This window comes from Dermacentor andersoni, chromosome 8 (genome assembly GCF_023375885.2).
Source record: "Dermacentor andersoni chromosome 8, qqDerAnde1_hic_scaffold, whole genome shotgun sequence".
Taxonomy (NCBI): Eukaryota; Metazoa; Arthropoda; class Arachnida; order Ixodida; family Ixodidae; genus Dermacentor; species Dermacentor andersoni.
In genome coordinates, this window is record NC_092821.1 from 53138979 (window position 1) to 53158132 (window position 19154).

General features: G+C 44.0%; 3 long non-coding RNA genes and 1 pseudogene across 4 annotated transcripts; 2 read left to right on the plus strand and 2 right to left on the minus strand.

Annotated features, from left to right (window-relative positions):
• Window positions 1-2607: 2607 nt before the first annotated feature.
• LOC140219797 (uncharacterized) lies at window positions 2608-10852 on the minus strand. The gene is made up of 2 exons (XR_011895982.1): window positions 10589-10852; window positions 2608-2687 (listed from the first exon to the last, which is right to left on the minus strand). It is a non-coding gene; the product is annotated as an uncharacterized lncRNA (long non-coding RNA).
• LOC126538442 (uncharacterized) lies at window positions 2694-7644 on the plus strand (annotated as a pseudogene).
• LOC140212861 (uncharacterized) lies at window positions 7686-9375 on the plus strand. The gene is made up of 3 exons (XR_011889822.1): window positions 7686-8198; window positions 8302-8412; window positions 8673-9375. It is a non-coding gene; the product is annotated as an uncharacterized lncRNA (long non-coding RNA).
• A 1627-nt stretch (window positions 10853-12479) lies between the features above and the next one.
• Window positions 12480-15062, minus strand: LOC140212862 (uncharacterized). Of its 2 annotated transcripts, XR_011889824.1 has the most exons (3): window positions 14937-15053; window positions 12920-14805; window positions 12480-12855 (listed from the first exon to the last, which is right to left on the minus strand). It is a non-coding gene; the product is annotated as an uncharacterized lncRNA (long non-coding RNA). The 2 variants fall into 2 exon arrangements; XR_011889823.1 differs by having other exon boundaries at window positions 12480-14805; window positions 14937-15062.
• Window positions 15063-19154: the final 4092 nt, after the last annotated feature.

Here is a 19154-nt window from a genome sequence, read left to right on the forward strand (position 1 = left end):
ACCAAATCAAATAATGTTTATTGCATCTCAAAGAACACGTTATAGCCCAGCGGCTGCTGGAAGCCGATTTTTTATTTCAGTCATCCACCTTTCCATAATTGCCGAAATGAAATATTTTCTGAAAATGACACTATCAAGTTTACAACTATTTAGCTAAGCAATGAAAAATAGTACTGAAATTCTGCCAATTGCATCTAATACATCTAAAGTGGTCGAAATTGATGTATTATACATGGCTTTTATACACACAACATATATGTGAGTGACTTTTGCACTACCCTTCTAAACATGGTAACAAATTCGCCTAAGATATGAATATGCCAAATTTGTCAGATGTGGATGTTTTAACAGATGCAGTTTACAGAACTTCCACATCTGTTCTTGGTGTAGCTATGGAATTGTAAGCTTCATGCCTCTCCATTTTTTAAACTTTCCTATTTCCTGCGATATTTGTAAAAAAGCATTCAGGCCCAACATCAAAATTCCACTTCCAACAGTCACTAGAATTGAACTTTCTCTCTCGAATGCAACAAATTTCATTAAAACTGGCCAAGGGGTTATGTCAGAAAAGCATTAGATTTTTACATGTACCTGAATAGTTGGGCCCGAGCTAAAGCTTCCTTTAGACATTCTGGCGTGGTCTATCTCTATCCTTCTCAGTACAGCATCGCAAATAACACAAAGGGTCTCAAGGACTTTCTTTGCGGCATTGTTGCCATCAGTGTAGTCACTAGACAGATTTAGTGGGGCGTCCGCAGCAGCTCTGAATAAACAGGAAACCCACGGAGGCAACAGTATGCATGCAGGAGCATGTACAGTCTCTTGCGTGCACTTGCAGCTTTTTAAAAGCTGCATAGCATCCGCTGCAGGCTCTGCAGGATGCTCTCGTGTGTTGTCACATGTCCACGAGCGCGAATTTTTCTATATGGCTTTTGCCAAAGATATGACTCCGGCTTTTGGTGACTTCGTAATAATGGCTACACAGTTTCAGAAGCTGGCATACGGCAGCACCAAGTGGCACACTAATGGCTTGTGCGGGTACAAGTCAGCAATCGCCTTCTCAACTTTTGCTTCCGGCCAATTATTGCTGTTTCGTGCATATGCACACACACTTCGCTATGAGCGCGTGACCTCGCAGTGCGTATACGGCCGGTTGCGGGCACCCAACTAGAGCTGTCTACTAATTGCATTATGAACAGACCTGCCGTGGTCGCTTGGTGGTTTCGGCATGCGCTGATAAGCATGAGGTCGCAGTATCAAATCCCGGCCACAGTGGCCACATTTCGATGAAGGCGCAATGCAAAAACGCCTGTGTACCATGCATTAGTTGCACGATACACAGTGAACCACAAACCACTAAAATTATTCCTGAGGGGACCTACTACAGTGTGCCTCATTAGATAGTGGCTTTGGCATGCAAAACCCAAGAATTTAATCAATATTAGAGACAGCAGCTCTTACTATGCTACAACAAACCTGCTTTTTGGGCACCTACACCAAGCCAAACTGGTCCACTCACTGAACTTCCAAGTCGCAACACACATGATGAGCCCATTCAATAGGACCAGTAGAGCTCATGCAAGTCAGGCATTTAATAGAACTCATGCGATAGTCTATCGTACAAATGATTATGCATCCGCAATATCAAAGAGGGAATCGTGCCCAGCACCTCATAACTTGACAGCACTTGCACTCACCAGCGAGAGCTTGACGGTATCCCATGGATGTCCCACAGAGGTCCTGGCCAGGTCTTTTAATGCAAAAGCATTATATGCCCCATTACGCAAAAATCAGATGTCATTGTCGGCGCAACCAAAAGATGTTACCAAAAATGGCCAACGGCACGACATGTAAAAACACTTCAGAAATGCTCGGACTGACGTCAGATTTGTCAGGCAGGTTTCTGTAAACAAAGTCAATTAATAGAATTTAAAAGAAAATTTGGTACATTTTGGTCTGCGTGGGAATCAAATGCAGCCCTGAGGTGCAAGATGAGCAAGCTTTTCCGATGCCACGGTGTCTCCATGGTTATGGTTGACTAAAGTTGTGCCTAGTGGGTACATCATGGCACACATCACGGCCTCCGACGGGTCACTTGCTTTTCGGACTTCATCAGTACTGTGTCCACTGTGATGCACCCTCACTGCTAGATCATGAGTGTATAAAATGAGGTGTCGCTAGTGCATACGTCAATGGACACGTCAAGTCGCTGCTCCCCATACGGCACTTGCTCTTCAGGTTATATTGGTACTTTGTCTACTGGGATGCACACCAAAACGCCTACCTCAGTGGCATCTGTGAGATGTGGTCACCCACGTACGCACGCCACAGAAGACGAAGCAAGGGAACACAAAAAAGATTGCCGTGCAAGTTTACAACGTGCACGACGACATACAGAATTAATGCCGAAGCGAAACCATTTGCCCAAAGCGACTACAATGCTTTCCACCCATAAGCAGTCTTAAGTGTCTCTACCAAACTTTTTCGGGATGTTATCTGGATGATTGATGGAGGTTATATCCCAGGCTTGGGACGTAAAATGGATGTTATTAGTCATGCTTGTTCTAGGAACATGGTGGCCTTTGCATGTAAATGAGTGGAGCAACCTTGTAAAACTTGCACAGCTTTATTGCAACTTTTCATCGGGCTGCCTATGTGGATGAATTTTGTGAACAGTCATCAGGCCCCTAAGAGAAGGGAAGAACCAAATAAAAAAAAAACAATTAAAAAGCAAAGCCAAAGTACATTAAACAGGCACTGTTGGAAATTGTATCTAACGAAAACTTCAAACGATGAAATATAGGCCAGCATGTCACTGAACATTCTCTTATGTGCAAAAAATGCGAAGTACTCCTTTTTTCGACCCAATAAAATTTTAAAATATAATCTGGCAGCTAGTGTAAGTGTATTTCTTGCGCTGGATTACTGAAAGCGGCGCACATTTATTGCATGCAAACTCTAAATGCATAATTGACTAATAAACAAAACTTTACTAATTAATCACACTTAATTAAATCACGGCATGCACTGCAATTTCTGAATTATAGCCAGTGAGGTCAAAAGGCATGTCCACTTAAGAGTTAATCTTCAGGTTGACACCAGAATACATCAGCCTCCCGTTACTTTTGTGCTTCAGTGCACAAAACAGAAATCTTAAGAAAGCGGAACGGTACATTTTTACCTTCAAGGGTACCTCACCAGGTCTGACCATATTGAGCTGACAAGCGCAGTCCATACAATGCGCACTAATGATTGTGTCTGCTATTAGCAGTGTTAGGGCGCTACGCGCTGTTGGAGCTGAAATTTCAAACCAAACATTGTTTGCTTTTCTCCTCGCAGACGCCGAGCTCCCAGCCGGAGAAGTGACATATATGCGCAAAGTGCCCCTCATCATCATCATCAGCCTGGCTACGCCCAGTGCAGGGCAAAGGCCTCTCCCATACTTCTACTACCATGGTCATGTGACTGAGGGCAGGGGTTTAACTGTTGTATTCATATAGGAGGTTGTGGCCATGTACTGCACCAGGCTGGCCAATCCTGATCTGGTGAGGGAGTGCATTACCGGTTCTGGTTACCAAGGTCAGGCCGCACTCCAGGCCTGTTTATGCAATTTTATCAACAAAGTTTTTTTTTTTTCCATCTGGCATCGGAATTTGAACCACGGTCCTTTTGCACCCGAGGCGGATGCTCTACCTCTACGCCATCGCTGCATCCATGCACCTACTTACTGCACCTACTTACACGTATATGCTGTGACGCGACTCACAGCGCCACGTGAGGATTATTCAAGGCAACAACTGTTATTTGTGTAACCTGTTGCTTCAATAGAAGAATTAAAGCTTAGAGAAATAATAAAACACACAAACTGAATGTCTGCGTGTTTTGTTTTACTTCGTAGTGTAGCAACCATTTCACTTGCTTGTTCCCACGTCGTTCAGTGATGCGTGCAGACTATTCATTTTCTACCGTGTTCGAGCGCATAATCATTCTCTGTAAGCCCCTTGTGTCTGCCTCAGTGTTCGTGTAGCACTGACTTATACCACTAGTAAGGCGTTCCCGTTCGCAAAGTGAAGCGAGACAAACACAAGAGCTCGCACGCGACACCGTCAGCAGAAGTTCGCCGCACAGCTCTAAAGCGAGGAAAAAAACAGATGGGCCCCGTCTACATTTCCAGTAGACGATTTCCGCAAATAATTTGTTATGCTGTTCAGGTGCAGATATGCGCTCAGTATCTTCAAATCAATGTGAAGATTCCCGAGTGTCAAAAGAGATGTTTCCAGCCTCTGAAACGTTCCCATTAAATACTCCCATACCGTCACGCAATCCTCGCGCTACGGTATGGGAGAACGCAGAGAAGGAATTTCACTTGCGGAGGCTAGGCGCCGCAAGTGGAGAGAGTGTATGTCGGCAGTGTAGCTAACTTCCTGAAATCACGGGTCTGCGCCAATTAAATATTTCTATCTCAGCTATTAATGAACCAACTTGAAAAATTATTGCAGTAGAATGCTCCCTAGAAGGCACATAACCACTTCCAGCTTATAACCGAAATTTTCCATAAGGCCTGGTGAGGGACCATTTACGTTTGATGGTGCATATCTCAAAACCAGTGCCATGCTCACTATTTGCTCCTAGCAGATATGCCTTACAAAGACAGACTGATGGCTACAATTTAGAAATTGCAATGTGTCCCACAAAGTAATTAGTTTAGGAGTTAGTATTTTTGCTTTAATTTATGGGGCAAGTCCACCACTTCAAGCAACCCTGATCTAGGACTAGAATTACACTATCTCCCACGGCCCATTTTGAATATTCTGTTCTGGAACAAAACAGTATACGCCCTGTACAGTTACTTTGTTAAGAAGCTAGATAATTAAAGAGAAAATAAAGAAATCTGTGAGTGACCATATGCAGCGCCAGTTTTCCACGAAACGACTACGGTGACTTGATTCAAAATGTCTTGCAATCCAGCAATTCAGAGAATTCAGCCTCTATTTGACCATGTTACAAAGAACTGAAAATTACACGGGACCAAAAACAATGCAAATTCATGAGGTTTAGGCTGCCTGCCGATTTTCAAAGTCGCCATCAGCAATGCATCAACGAAAGGCATAGCACTCTAGTACCAAAAACAGCCTTCAGGAGGCATCAGATAATTGAATGAATGGGAATACATGAGTGCCTACAGCTAAGGTAAACCTCCATCTAAAATGCAACACCTTCAACTACGTCCGAAGGAGGAAGTAACCAATATTGTAGGAAACGACACACTCACAGCTGAGTAAACAGCAGCCCCTCCTTTTTTTTCTCCAATGCAGATGCTCGCTCTCATGCATGACGAAACCACAACATTGCGAATTTTTCTATTTCTTTGAAGCTGCGGTTGCTTGAGACGACACATGTTGGTCTGTGCCAACAAATTTGTGCTAAATTTAATCATAGGAACAAAAACAGTTTTAGTTATACGGGTATTAGACAAAAGTTCAAAGCAAGGCCAACCTTGCAAATTGATAGACATTCAGCTTTGAGTTGGCAGAAAAGTTTTGAGCCATGTGACATTAATTTTATGTGAACCCTGAAGTTATTCAGCTAGCAAACAAGACAAATACCATTATAAACGCAGTGCCTATTCTGTGGACCAGACCACAGGATAAACTCTCACTTTATTCTGTGGACCAGACCACAAAATACGCTTCAGCTTTATTCTGTGGACCAGACCACAAAATACACGTCAGCTTTATTTTGTTGGGTAGTGCGGTAGTTCCCCCTGTCGGTCGGTTGCGCTAGCGAACATTGAACGATTGGGATGTGCGCTGTCTAGTGCCTGCTTCGGAAGTCAGCACGTCGTTGTGCTGTGCGTTGTATGCCATGAAAGCGGGACGAAAGTTCTCCTCGTTTGAGGAACTCCGATCGGCAATAGCCGACTATGAGCGCACGGTTTACGCCGAATTTTGGATTAGTAAGTCGCGAACCGTTCATGCTGCAAGAAAGAAAGGCATCACACGCCCCATTGACGAGAACATGACCTACTACAGTTTGACGTACAGCTGCAAGCACGGCGGAAGAACGCACAAATCCGTGTCAACAGGTGCTCGTCCTAAACAAACGTAAGTTAATGACTCCTCCGCATGTTTAATTCACTTTATTGACGTTTTACAAATCGTGAAATAATGGCGTTGGGAGGGTATAGCATAGTGCAGGAATGGCGTACACCACGTGGAAAGCCGTGAATCCATGTGGCAGGAGGAATGTAACTTCACTGCTCCTATGTATCTATTTTATACAGGACATACAAGATCAACTGCCCGGCCCACATTTCCTTCCTTGCCACCAAAGATGGGAAATGCTTGGAAGTAATTGAAGTTGTTGACCAACACACTCACACGTTGAGTGAGGTATGTCTATTACACTGCCATTCAATCAACAAATTAGTTTCCCTTTATCCTATAACTGTACTTTAATTGAAAACTACAAATACTACCCGCTATGCTTTCCTTGATATCTGTTGGCTTCATATGGTTGCGTCTAACAAGAACGCTAAGGCCCTCGGTCAATTCTTTCATACAAAAAATGTTAATACATGCAGCAGTAGATGAGCTCCTGAATTCGTTCTTCTTCCTTGCAGAAATGTTTCCAGCACCTTCCACGCCAAAGAAGACTCAACGAAGAGGAAACTGGAGAAGCGAAGAAACTTCTTGCACTCAAAGCTAATAAGAAATGCATACAAGGGCACTTCTTCAATGGTGGGAAGAGAATACTCCTGCGTGACCTTCACAATTTAACAACAAAGATGCAGGCGGAGAAAGTGAAAGGCTCAACGCTTGATTTCATTGCCTCCCGTGTGCAGGAATCTGGCGGCACTATGGACATGCTTGTGGATAGTGATGATGTGCTGATTGGCCTTTTCTACCAAGATAGTGACATGAAAAAGGCATATGAGAACTTTCCAGAGATTGTTTTTGTTGATGCCATTCACAAGACTAATGATAAACGGATGCCATTGTATGTTGTCCTTGCGGAGGATTCCAATGGTGAGAGTGAAATAGTGGCATTGATATTGTGTGCAGGTGAGGACGAGGCAACATTACAAGCATTGTTTTCAAGGTTTAATATGAACAACAGGTCAACCACGGACACTAAAGTTATTATGACTGACAAAGACTTTGTAGAAAGAAAGACCTTGAAGAATGTGTTTCCCTGTGCAGTGAGCACTATATGCTTATTTCATGTCCTGCGAACATTTAAAAGGGAGGTGACCATAGAGAAGATGGCTGTCACTAGTCAGATGAGGATGCACATTCTGGAATTATTGCAGAAGTTGTGCTACTCTCAAACTGAAGAAGAATACCAAGAGACCTATAAAAGCTTGCAGAACACTGGTTGTGCCAAGGTTCTTCAATATTTCGATAAAAATTGGCACCCGATACGCAATGAATGGGTGGAAGGTTTGAAACATCAAGCCAAAACCTTTGGAAATTCCACAAATAATCGTGTTGAAGCCATCAATCAGAAGATAATGCAAGTTGTCAAGCGGTATGCGCCTCTCCACGAGATGTTTTCTGACCTGCTTACTCTTGTGAACAGTCTGCGTCTTGAAAGGGATCAGAGAGCAACGGAAGCCTTGCTGAAGGCCCCAGTGGTGAGAAATTTAACAAGTTGTGAAAAAAAATACTGCAACATCTTGACACCATATGCATTTGCTATAGTCTCCAAGGAACTGAAAAAGGCAAATGAAATGGATTCCTTAGAACAGTATGCTCATCTTGAAGTGTCTGAGGAAAGCTGCTCATGTAGTCTGTCCAAAGCAATGCGCCTGCCATGTAGACACACATTCTTTTACCGTAAGGAGCTTGGTCTACCAATGTTCTTCGACAACTCAACACCAACAAGATGGACAAGAAGCTTTTATAGTCAGTCTTGTCGACTCTTTGACACAGATCCAACTGTTGCAGGCCACACTAACGTGGTCTCTCATATAGCTACAAGAAAGGTCATGTCAGAGTGTCAGAAGCATAGACAAGCTATGACAATTCTAAATATTGCGACACTTGTTGCGGAACTGCCAATGCGAAAGTATCAACAAACGGTAGAACTGTTGAAGGCATTGAAGACAAGCATCGAAGAAAGAAAAGAGGTGTGCCTTGTTGAAATAGGAGCACATGACGGTTCAGACGACGTCATGCAAGTCATAGACAGTACAAGTGAGTGTTTTGTTTCTTGCATTTATGCCTCTGCACTAGTTTCATATTTTATGCAACGTCACGCATTGCACTTGTGAAAATCAACTGTACATTATTATGGCAGGCCAGCCCATGGACATGCCAGCATCCAGCAAAGAAACAAAAGCGCCCGTGTCACTACCCACTCTGGAAGGAGCGCCTGCAGCAACATTAGAGCAAGAATGCAGTACAAGTGGTAAGCTGCATTGCATTTGCTTTCAGTGATGCATTTCCATGGTTTTTCTGAAGAGATGCCAGTTCTGTCTTATCTTGCACTTAATGTTTTTTAAATTTATTAGTTTATACTCTCAGGACCCAGAGGGCATTACAGAGGGGGTGGATACAGTGTAAATACAAAGCTATAATAGGGATTCAAAGGAAAATACATTTTGTTTGTGAAATACATACTGTTGTGAAGCTTTTTATTGATGTTGATGAACTGTTGTATGATTCTAGGTTCTGTAGACCACCTCGGCCATATCAAGTTGCCCGCTACAATGAAGCACTGTGGAAGGCCAAAAGGAAGGGGGCAGACCGTTATCGGTCTTCCCACAAAACGAAGGTGCACACGCCCAGTTTCATTTACTAAGAAGGCACCTGCTGACCGTGCGAAAGTCATGCTTGGATGGCTTGTGGACAGCTGCAATTTGGAAGCTGCAATGAATGGCACCAAGATTTCTGAGCATATGGTGGAAGTATTGCCGAAAAAGGTGTCCTCGGCAATTTTAGATGATGCCTGCAGTTTGGCAGACATAAAGCCATACTTTGATGATGATGCCTGGCTCTGTGTAATGGCAGTAGTAGAAATGAAGAAGAGAAAACCGGTATGGTTCTGCCCCACATGTAAAAAACTTATTGGCAAGGCGGATTCAGTATGTTGTGATTCCTGCCTGGAATGGAGACATTTGAAATGTGCATGTCTTGATGGTTTGCCAAAATCAAGCACATGGTTTTGCAGAGATTGCCACCAATAAAGGATGACACCCTTGTTGCCACTTCATTGTTGTATTTTTATTGCAATAAAACTATCTGTAGTGATTTGGAAAAATAGTTCAAATTTTGGCCTTCGAAACCTGTACGAACCATGCAACTTGTAAAACCACTGGCATTGCTACCATCGTGGTCCCACTGTCAGAATCATTGCTGTGGCAAGAATACGTTGTAAGAAGTATTCATTTCATCTGCATTGATGTGGCTAGTTGTGTGCTTTAATAACCACTCTGGATTTGTTTTGTACATGTACAGCAGAAAAGCTTTCATGAACAGCAATTTTAAAAATGCATTACTTTACAAGCATGTTTGTAGACTGATGCAGATAGCACACGTATTTGCATCTGAGCAGCAATTTCAGCCTGTTAACTGTCAAGCTAACATCGCCAGAATCTAAATACGTTTATGACAAGCAAGTTCGAAGTAAAGTGGGTTTTGAACCTATGTGAACGAAGTTATCTCTGCGCGTTTACGGCTCCGTTTTGCGGCTTCCACTTACTGATCTGAAAAACCACATATGGCAGGTGAGAAAAACTTGCTGCCGATCGCGTTTACATGCATTGCGAAAGTCTACTTACTCGTCTCAATCCACCTCGGTCTGGCGCATTAATGTGACGCGATTTCCTAGCGCATTAGGCCCGTTTACATGGATGCGATGCGCTAGAAAGTTGATGTGATGCGATACCCCGGTTGTCGCATTCATGTAAACGCGGCTATAGACTTGCGCCTTAGCTTTAGACCAGAGTCATAATTTCGCGCTGTCTCCTGGTCCACAAAATAAAGCTGAAGCATATTTTGTGGTCTGGTCCACAGAATAAAGCAAGAGTTTATCCTGTGGTCTGGTCCACAGAATAGGCACTGCGTTTCCGCAAACAATTCGTTATGCAGTTCAGGTGCGGATATGCGCACGGTATCTTCAAATCAATGCGAAGATTCCCAAGTGTCAAAAGAGATGTCTCCCGCCTCTGAAACGTTGTGTTTAATAGCGCTACACTCATTGAGGCTAACGTCGCTTCCAACTTCTGGCGGCGCTTGATAAGCGACTGCACGTCGCTGTAGGATCTTGCCCATACGGCGAATGTGACGCCAAGGGCGGTTCTTCATGGCCACTAGAGGCGGGCAAGTCTGGTGCATGTGCTAAAGCTTCTAAACGTTTGGCAGTGGACAGAAACTTGATTCAATCCGGTCACTACCTTACGGTGGACGCGCCGATAAACTGTTGCCCTGTAGCCCGTGGCACGGAAGCTATATAGCATCAGAATTTCAACAAATAAACGCAGTGACTTAAGCGTACAAAACAATTGCAGCAAAACAAAGCAAAAAATAGGTGAACGTCAAGGAAGTAACACAGACTAGAAAACAGACTACAAACAATCACTTACTGTTGTTATTTTGAGACGGCATTGCTTCTCGGCTTTTGTGTTCACCGTCACTCGACATCCGCATCCCGCTCTCGCACTTAGCCAAACTAAAGAAGCAGAAAACGAACGCAAGCACATTAACCCATGAGAACCTATGCATGCGTGCAAAAAGAAAAGAAAGGGACGGCTGCAAAAGCTTCGCAGAAGACAAAGTTCACGCGATATCTTATCGATATCTCTTGCGCCCATCTATGCAAAAAACCGCGCAGTTTGTTGCTCAGTCTGGCTGGGCTTGTATTGGCTTCAGCGACAAAAACGATAGCAAAGACAGGGTCTTTTGCAAAAACAACTAGATATAAAAATATAAGCATTTCTGATAGTAGTAAACTTTGAAACTGTATTTTATTACAAATGCTTTTATTACTGGTGGTGTCATATTTTACGGCCAGCAACTGCTACGTCAAAAGAAAAAAACCAATTTCGGAGGCTATGCTTCTGTCCCTTCTGTCATAGAGTTACTATACTTACTCTAGAGGACAAGCTACCCATAGGGCCCATGCATTGAAATCGGGAACCGCAAGAGCGCCGCCATGTTGCTACGCGCCGAGGTTGCCAGCTCCTGAGACGCTTGCTAGACTTGGTGACAGTAGTCAGTTTTAATCCGGCAACCGTAGCAGCGTAGCAGCATGGCGCCTCGCTAGTAGTATCGTGATGTGTGCGTGCAGCCGTGTGTTTGGGCTTTATAAGTTCGTTCTTTTTTCTATGTTGCGGAACGGTGTGGGTGTGGTCCATGTTGGCCGTACAGGTGGCAGTTATGCAACCGAGGGATGATCCTGTTGAAGTTTCCGGCGGTATGCGGTTTTCAGCGGTCACGCCTGTTGCAGGAGTGTCACGTACTCGACGAGGTTACGAGCTCGAAGCTGTGGTCAGATTCCTCGTTGGCGTTCCGTAATTCTCTTCGCACGGGCGCGGTATGTTGCAAAAGCCGCTTTCGCGATCTATCGTCACGACGCTAGGTCGGGTTTTTTTATTATTATAAGTACTGATCCAGCTGTAGGGCACATGTAACCGACAAACAGAAGTCTCAGGAGAGCACCTGAGATTATAATAAAGCAGGCGGCGCGGGAACTCCAGGGCACCCAAGGGACAGTGGGAGGATCAAAGCTCGAAGCAGAACGGTACGTAGGTTGGGGCCGCCGAGGCAGGTGTGTGCCAGGGAGTGCTCGCTCGGACAGCTCCCCTGGCACGCGCAGCAGTGCCTCGCAAGGTCGAGATACTTTAAAGGCACCTGCGCCCATGATCTTTCATTTGCCTCGGTGCAGTGAGCACGATTAACGAGATTAATATGGAGGACATCCGGTGCAGTCACGAATGCGTCATGGCAAATGTAGCTCGCGTCGCCTGGCGTGTGTAGTAATATCAGAGTTGGTTGTGTGAACTTTATGCATAATACGCTTTGTTACGGTAACTTAACGGAATGGGTCTAGAGGACGGTGTTGGTACATTTTTTCGTACCGCCCTAGTCCTATACCCCCCACTACAAACACACACACACATACCCCCTTTTTTTATGTATACATACAATTCCTTGCCATGACGGATCATAGCCTCCTTTATTTTTGAGAAATAGAGGAGGCTATGGACGGATTGACCAGTTCAAGTAACTGTCATTAGGACTACATAGAACTTTATTTTGTATATGTGAGAGAAGTATGTTGATATCACAAGCTTAAGCCAATGTGCGATACACAGACAAAGCAGCTGCTACAACATGAACTGCATTGAGGGCCACACAACACATACGCAATTAAAGGTGCAAAATATAGGGGGAAGCTTCAAAATACGCTCTGTAGCACTGCAAAGTATAACATGTATGTGTACAATAAATGTTCAAAAAAACAATGCATCAATGTCCCATTTGCCTTCAAGTTTATTGTCAAGTTCAAGTTTACTGAAGTTTATTATGAGCATATGTACAACAGGAACTACTGACACACCCGCAGTCAAGGTGGCTGTTCGAGGTGTGCTGGCTGCCTCAGCGTAAGAAAAAGAAATTCGGTGAATGTCGACACTAGTACCACTGCTTCTTGCCTCTGACCTGCACGTGCCTCCGCGGCATCTTTGTGCAGAAGTGTGCTGGCGAGGCGTAGGAGTCATCCGAGAGAAAGAGTATCGTTTACATGGAGAAGTGGCTGTTCACATTGTCTGTCGCTTTCCCTCAAATGTTTCCTTGGCGACTAGGGTGACACACCTGCAGTCAAGGTGGCTGTTCGCGGTGTGCTGGCTGCCTAAACGAAAGAAATAGAAATTAGATGAATGTCGATACCAGTGCTATTGTTTCTTGCCTCTTACCTGCATTTGCCTCCACGGCCTCTTGGCTTGCGGAGTCTGTATGAGGGAGCTGCTGTGGCTAGGCGTAGGCATTGTCTAAGCAAAAAGAAAAGGCCATTCAAATAAGGAATTATGGAAACAAATGCAGTTATTATGTCTGCTTCTTGCACTCTTCTTGCCTAAAAGTTTTCAAACATAGTGTCTAGTACACACCAGCACTTTGACTGCTTCTGCTTTTTACCTGCAGGTATTGCTGCGAGATTCTTAGTATGGCTGCGTGCAGCATTGTAACACTTGGTGGAGGCATCTGAAGTGGTCTGCCTGAATGCTTTCAATTTCTAAATGCAGTGGTAACTATCACTATTAGCGCAATGCCCCCCACATCTATGCGGCAAGTGCCATAGCTCAAAACTGAATTTTTCCTTTAGTGTTTCACAAGGCGTCTGATATGTCCACATTAGATGTGATGTGTTTGTTTTTATTTATCCCAGTGTGGAGAGAGCATCATTAAAATGTTTTTTTATTTTTGCGTCTTGTTTTTTGGTTTATTTCTGAATTTATCAAGCAGCAGTCTCATGATGCTTAAGTGACATGTAATGGCAATCAGCTTTTGTTTTGCAGAAAAACAATGCATTTCCTGACCCATTGTTTGACATCCCCTCACTCGCATAATTTTGCAGAGTATTCTACCTATATTGACTTGCTTGACCTCCACTAAAGAGTCTTGCATTTTCAAATACAAGTCTTTCCATAAAATCATTCGACACTTCTCATAATTTCTGTACCTTGGGCTTCTGATACTCTGCATTCACCATTTTTGCTTGTTTCTGACTAGAAATGTCTTCTTTAATTTAGAGCTTAAATTTTACCTTTGAACACATGGAAGGGCTTGCCATTGCATATCTGCATAAAAGGGAAACATGTTTCATTAAACATTTGCAAAATCCAATTGAAGATTGATGAATGCAGCTTGCAGTGTGATATCACACACTGAATGAGTCATAAAAGTAACTCATCTCACTTGGTAAATTAAAGCACATATTAGTGTGATGTACAAGATACGTTACACTAACGTGGTGGGTTCTCTTGCTTATACAGCAAAATAATTGGCGCGCGAGAAAAAGAATATTTTTGCGTATACCCCTCGTACACACTGATTTAAGGAAAATGAGCTGGAGCTGTCCACATGATCTACTTATTTTACCTGCGAGTATGGTCAACAAAAATGTGTCCCAGCTGCTTAGTGGTATTTGAGATTATGTCAGTATTGCATATGTGCCTGTTGTCTAAAATAATTGAATTTTGAAAATGCTCGCATGGATCTGATGTGCATGTCTGCAGTTTATGGATACATGTAAAAGACTCAGCATCAAGTGCAAGTGAACGGTCCCACAGGCCCGGAGTCGATCATGCAAATAGATTCGCTGCACAAATTTGTGACCAGAAAAGGTATTCCACATGAAATGGCATGCAAGAAAGTGTTGAAAATATTGCACAGTTAATAAAACGCCTACGCTATTAATATGTGGGTTGATGCACTCGTTATGCAAAACGGAGGTGAGGCGTGCAGACAGGACACAAGAGTAGAGTATTTACAAGCAAACAACACGAGCGCCACCCACTTCGATCTCTACTCTTGTGTCCTGTCTGCACGCCTGACCTCTGTTTTGCATAATGAACCCTTACCAACTAGCTCAGCTTTCTGTCGTTCTAAGTCTCGATGCACTAGATTTCGCATAGGCACTCGCCTCTTGATTACTTCGTGGCAATACTTGGCATCAGGCTGTTTTTCTGCTGTGGCCTTTGAAGAAGCATGATTGTTCAAAGTGCAACAATTAAACAGATTCTTTGAGTTGCTTGTGGCTTCGCCGGTCCGCCTGTCCAGCAATTTCCTACTGAAAGGAAACCTGCAAATAAAAACACCGCTCGGCATGTAGAAAAATGCTCTGCTGTGACGCTTCTCAAACGATTGTGATGCACCACAAGAGCTGCCTACTCGCGTGACATTCTCAACAAGGAGATACATTCGTTTGCTTACATGTGAAGGTATATGCCAGAGCACGTCGGGGCTTCGGTGGCACATAAGGCACGAGTGTGCCATAGCGTCCGATGTCGACGCGCGATCGCATGTCAAACCTAAGCTGTACGAAACTACTACGCATCCAAAAAACAGATTCGAAACCGAAATTCGCGTCATCCTTTATTGCATGAATGCGTACATCGTGATTTACATAAGTCACGGACTTAGCGATCGCTTTCTGTAAACTTAATATTAACGCAACACCTTCATAAAGCCATCAGGTATGCGTTTTTAGATGACAAAGCATAAGGTGACCTGTACTTGTTTTCAGCCCTTTCAACAGTAATTGCGCTGGCCACATTGACCAGTAGCAACAGGGCGGCGCCCAAGAGGTTCCCACTTTTCCGGCCCAGCTTTTCCTCTAGAGTTGTTCTACTAACTCTATGCCTTCTGTCATTCTCGGCCGCTCGGCTGGGCCCGTCTCACGAGACCACGAGGCGTGCGTCTATTTGTCGTACAAAAATCCCTCACGTGACCTGATCCTAGGTGCCTAGGGACAGCATCATTTAGGGATTTTTGAGAAGGCGCGATGCTGGCGCCGAGCGACGCCGCGGCGTGTTCGTCCTCGGCGTGATCGTTCTCTGGACCGCGCGTTGTTCAACATTGCTCATGTAATCGTGCGTGCGTTGCTTGTGTGTTGGTTGTAGGTTCTGTGTTACTTGGCGGAAAGCCGTGAGTAGTGGCGGTGCGGCAATGCGGCTTTGGCCTCGATGAGCTCTGGCACTACAGAATCTGCGTTGTGTGACCCGTGCTTTCTTGAGAACCCGGCGGTGGTGACAATTGAAATATCGAAGTGGCCTAGCCACCATATCGAAGTGGCCTAGCGCCTCGGCAGCGAAGTTCTGCGAACCGCGATGTGGCGTCGCCGCGTCCGACTTTGCTTAACGGACATCGAGGCATGTGCTGCTCGCTGCAAGTCATGTAAATGCAACTGCGTCGACCGCCCACTGTTCAGCGCTGAATGTGTGTTTGGTGTGCTGTGCATGAAACGATTGATGCAGCGGGGGTGGCGGAGGAGCAGAGTGGCTTAGGGTTTGCGCGTTCACAGACATGTGCTCCCGTCTTGGTCTCATTAGTGGCTGTCGCGGGATTGTGGTGTGCTAGCTCCTTGCCTAGTATGAAGTTTACGACGCTAACACACAGCATGTTCACGCTTTTCTGCGCTATATGTCGTTTGCATGACGGCCAAGTTGAAAACGAGACATATAGTGTTCTTTGCGTTTGTGTGTTGTAAATTACTTTCTATTGTGGAAGTTCTGGGAGTCTTATTACGCAAGGAGTGCGAACGTAAACATAAACACATATGTGTGTCTGAAATTTTGAATTACCCATAATGCCCTTTACGACTGATAAGTGGGCTACACGGCCTGTGTGAATCAGCTACCGTATGTTGCGACGCTCTTTCGTGTGGTAGAATGATGCATGGTGCGCGTTTATTTCTGTACTGTTGTAAAAACCATTTGTTTATTCACTCAATACAAATGTACGGCTTCTTCGCCGCAGTACAGCTTAGTTGTGCGGCGAAGCATACTAAAAGTGGGAGGGGGCCGCTATCAGCCAGCATAGTATGTCCACTTAGGCGACCTCAGAGGCGGCGGGTGCGCGAGTGTATAATTTAAGAAGTCTTATTATGTCCAGTGACAGTGGAGATCATTAACTGTAGCACCAAAGTAGTGGACCACTACCAGAACAAAGGCATGTAGTATGCCCATCTCAATTATTGTGCTTATGCCAGTCTTCTTTTTTACAGCAATAGCTGCTATGGGCTAACTCCCCTGGTTGTTCCGATGTCTACTGGTGTTGTCACTGGAATTCCCGAATTTCTTGCTAGAATATTGCAAATAAAGTTCTCATTGTGCTGCGAGGATTCAAACATACGATCAAAAGAGTGGCAGTCCACAATTCTACATTTCAGCCACTCTGCTGAAGGTACAATCGTGGTGAATACTGATACCGGAGAGCGTGATCTAGCCAACAGGTGCCTAGATTGGCTAACACCTGCTCAATGTCTGCGTACTGTATATAGAGCTGGCATCCACACCTTCAAGTTCTTACACATGACCTTCCCACTTGTGAAGGCAGTCCTATGTTCAGTTTTCTTGCATGTGATGACAATGATTGAGTGCATCTGCTTCATTAATCTTCTTCTAGTGCTTGGCTTCTCAGATTTACTGGATGGAGCTGTTGGTGTCTTGTTTTCCTCAAGCAAAGCGAGAGGCCTAGCAATGGGTAGCCCAAATATAGATTTGAGAAAACCAAAACGAATTCAGCAGTAAGAAGCTAAAGGGTTGTTTTGGTGTGGATCAGTGGCTAAGTCCGGATATGAAAGAGGAGGAAGAAAAGCCAAGTATTTCCACTTCAACACTGAGGCACAACTCCCACAAATAAATACGACTCTTACCTATTTTACTTTTTTAAGGAGATTACCGACTTGCATTGGCAAATGTTCACTTCAATAAACACTGCATGAAGTAAGCTTCCTGCGCATATTTCACCAGCTACTGCATCATTGTTTCACATTATGAGTGAAACTGCAATTTTCTTTATGCCACAACTTGCCCAATTTTGTGTTTTGCAGTAGGATGTTAGCAGTGCTATTAAGGCACTTAAATACTCATGAATAGTAGTACAGAGAAAATAAAGTAAGAAAGCAGTGGCTTTTTGTGCGTAGACTATGCATACACCTGGTGTTCTTATGGTAATTTTTTCCCTAAACGCTAAACCATTCTAAACAAGAAAAGTTTATACACAATTAGTTTATACACAGACCACAACTAAACCACGGGTATCGTTGGTAAGCAAAGTATATTTATTAGGTGACATTTTCTGCAGCCCTGCTATTGAGCTTTCCTTCCTTCCTTTTCAGCTGTGCAGGTTCATTAAGAAGTGATGATACAGTTTGACAATTTTAATCGGTAAAAGACTTAGCGAGACCTTTTTCGGGTTGTTCTTTCTTGGTTTCAGACTCTTCACATTACATTTTAAGGCGTGCTTTCTGTGTTTGTTGCTTTTTCTTTACGGGTAGGGCACGTCAGCATATTTTACACCATTTCAAGTATGTGGTACCATAGACTGTTCTTAGATGGAGTCTTGCCCTTTCATTCTGTACAATATGATGTCGGTTTTTTGTGTCCAAGGCCGTTTTACAGCGTGATTGTAGCATTTTGCTAAGTTTTGCCTCTGTCACCCAAGCTTGAAAGATTGCTACCCACTGGTGGTGACATGACACATGTTGCGTTTCTTCTTCAATAAAAGGAAGTCTATCACTTATCCTGTGCACTGGTTGTCTTTTGTGTCTTTGAATTGCAATTTGTTGCCTATATTTGCTCTTTTGTTGCATTTCAGATTAGGAATGGTTATCATAATTGGCATTTAACCATATTGCACACAATGTGGATATGTAATTGCAATATATGGCCACCATAAATATAATAGAAGTTAATAATTCAAGAATAGTGCCTTTGCATGGTGGTGCAGCCATGAATTGTGGCTATAAGGTACCAGCGCTGCAGATAGTACTGCTTGTGCAGAATGTAGTTCAACTCTACTACTTTCAAACATCATTGTGTTTATCTGCATTTGTATAGCTCCAGTTTCTGTGAACAACACACATATGGTGGAACAGTGGCTTGCACCTGCAGTTGGGTCCAATGAATAGCCAAATTTCTGCCTGTTTTCATGGTATTAGCATATTAGTAAAGGCAGTCGTCTTTATAGTAGCCTGTTTGCCCAGTGTAGAAGCCGCTGCAGGGTGTCAGGATCTCATACACATCTTCAGCTTTGCAGGGGACACAGCATCTGGCACATAGTTTGTCACAGGCCATGTATTCGGGGCAAGTTGAGTTCACTCACTAGCAAAGGGAGAACCAAGCTTGTCGGATATGAAGTAAACCGCCTGTATACTCAGTCGCCTTCATGTCGTGTGACATATGTGGTTATAGCGACCCTTGTTTTAAGCACTTCTTGTCCAGCAGCGGTCGTTTGCTTTTGAAACACTCAGGATAGCTTTCAGCAAGCTGGACAGGAATAACACTGAAAAACCAGCAGATGTTAATTGTCGCACTTATCATGCGAAGCTTCATACAGTATGATGAGGGCGTAAATAAATGAGGGTGTTCCTCAAGGCCTTGTAGCACATGTCACGAGTTTGGAGCAACATGATGTATAGCACTTTTT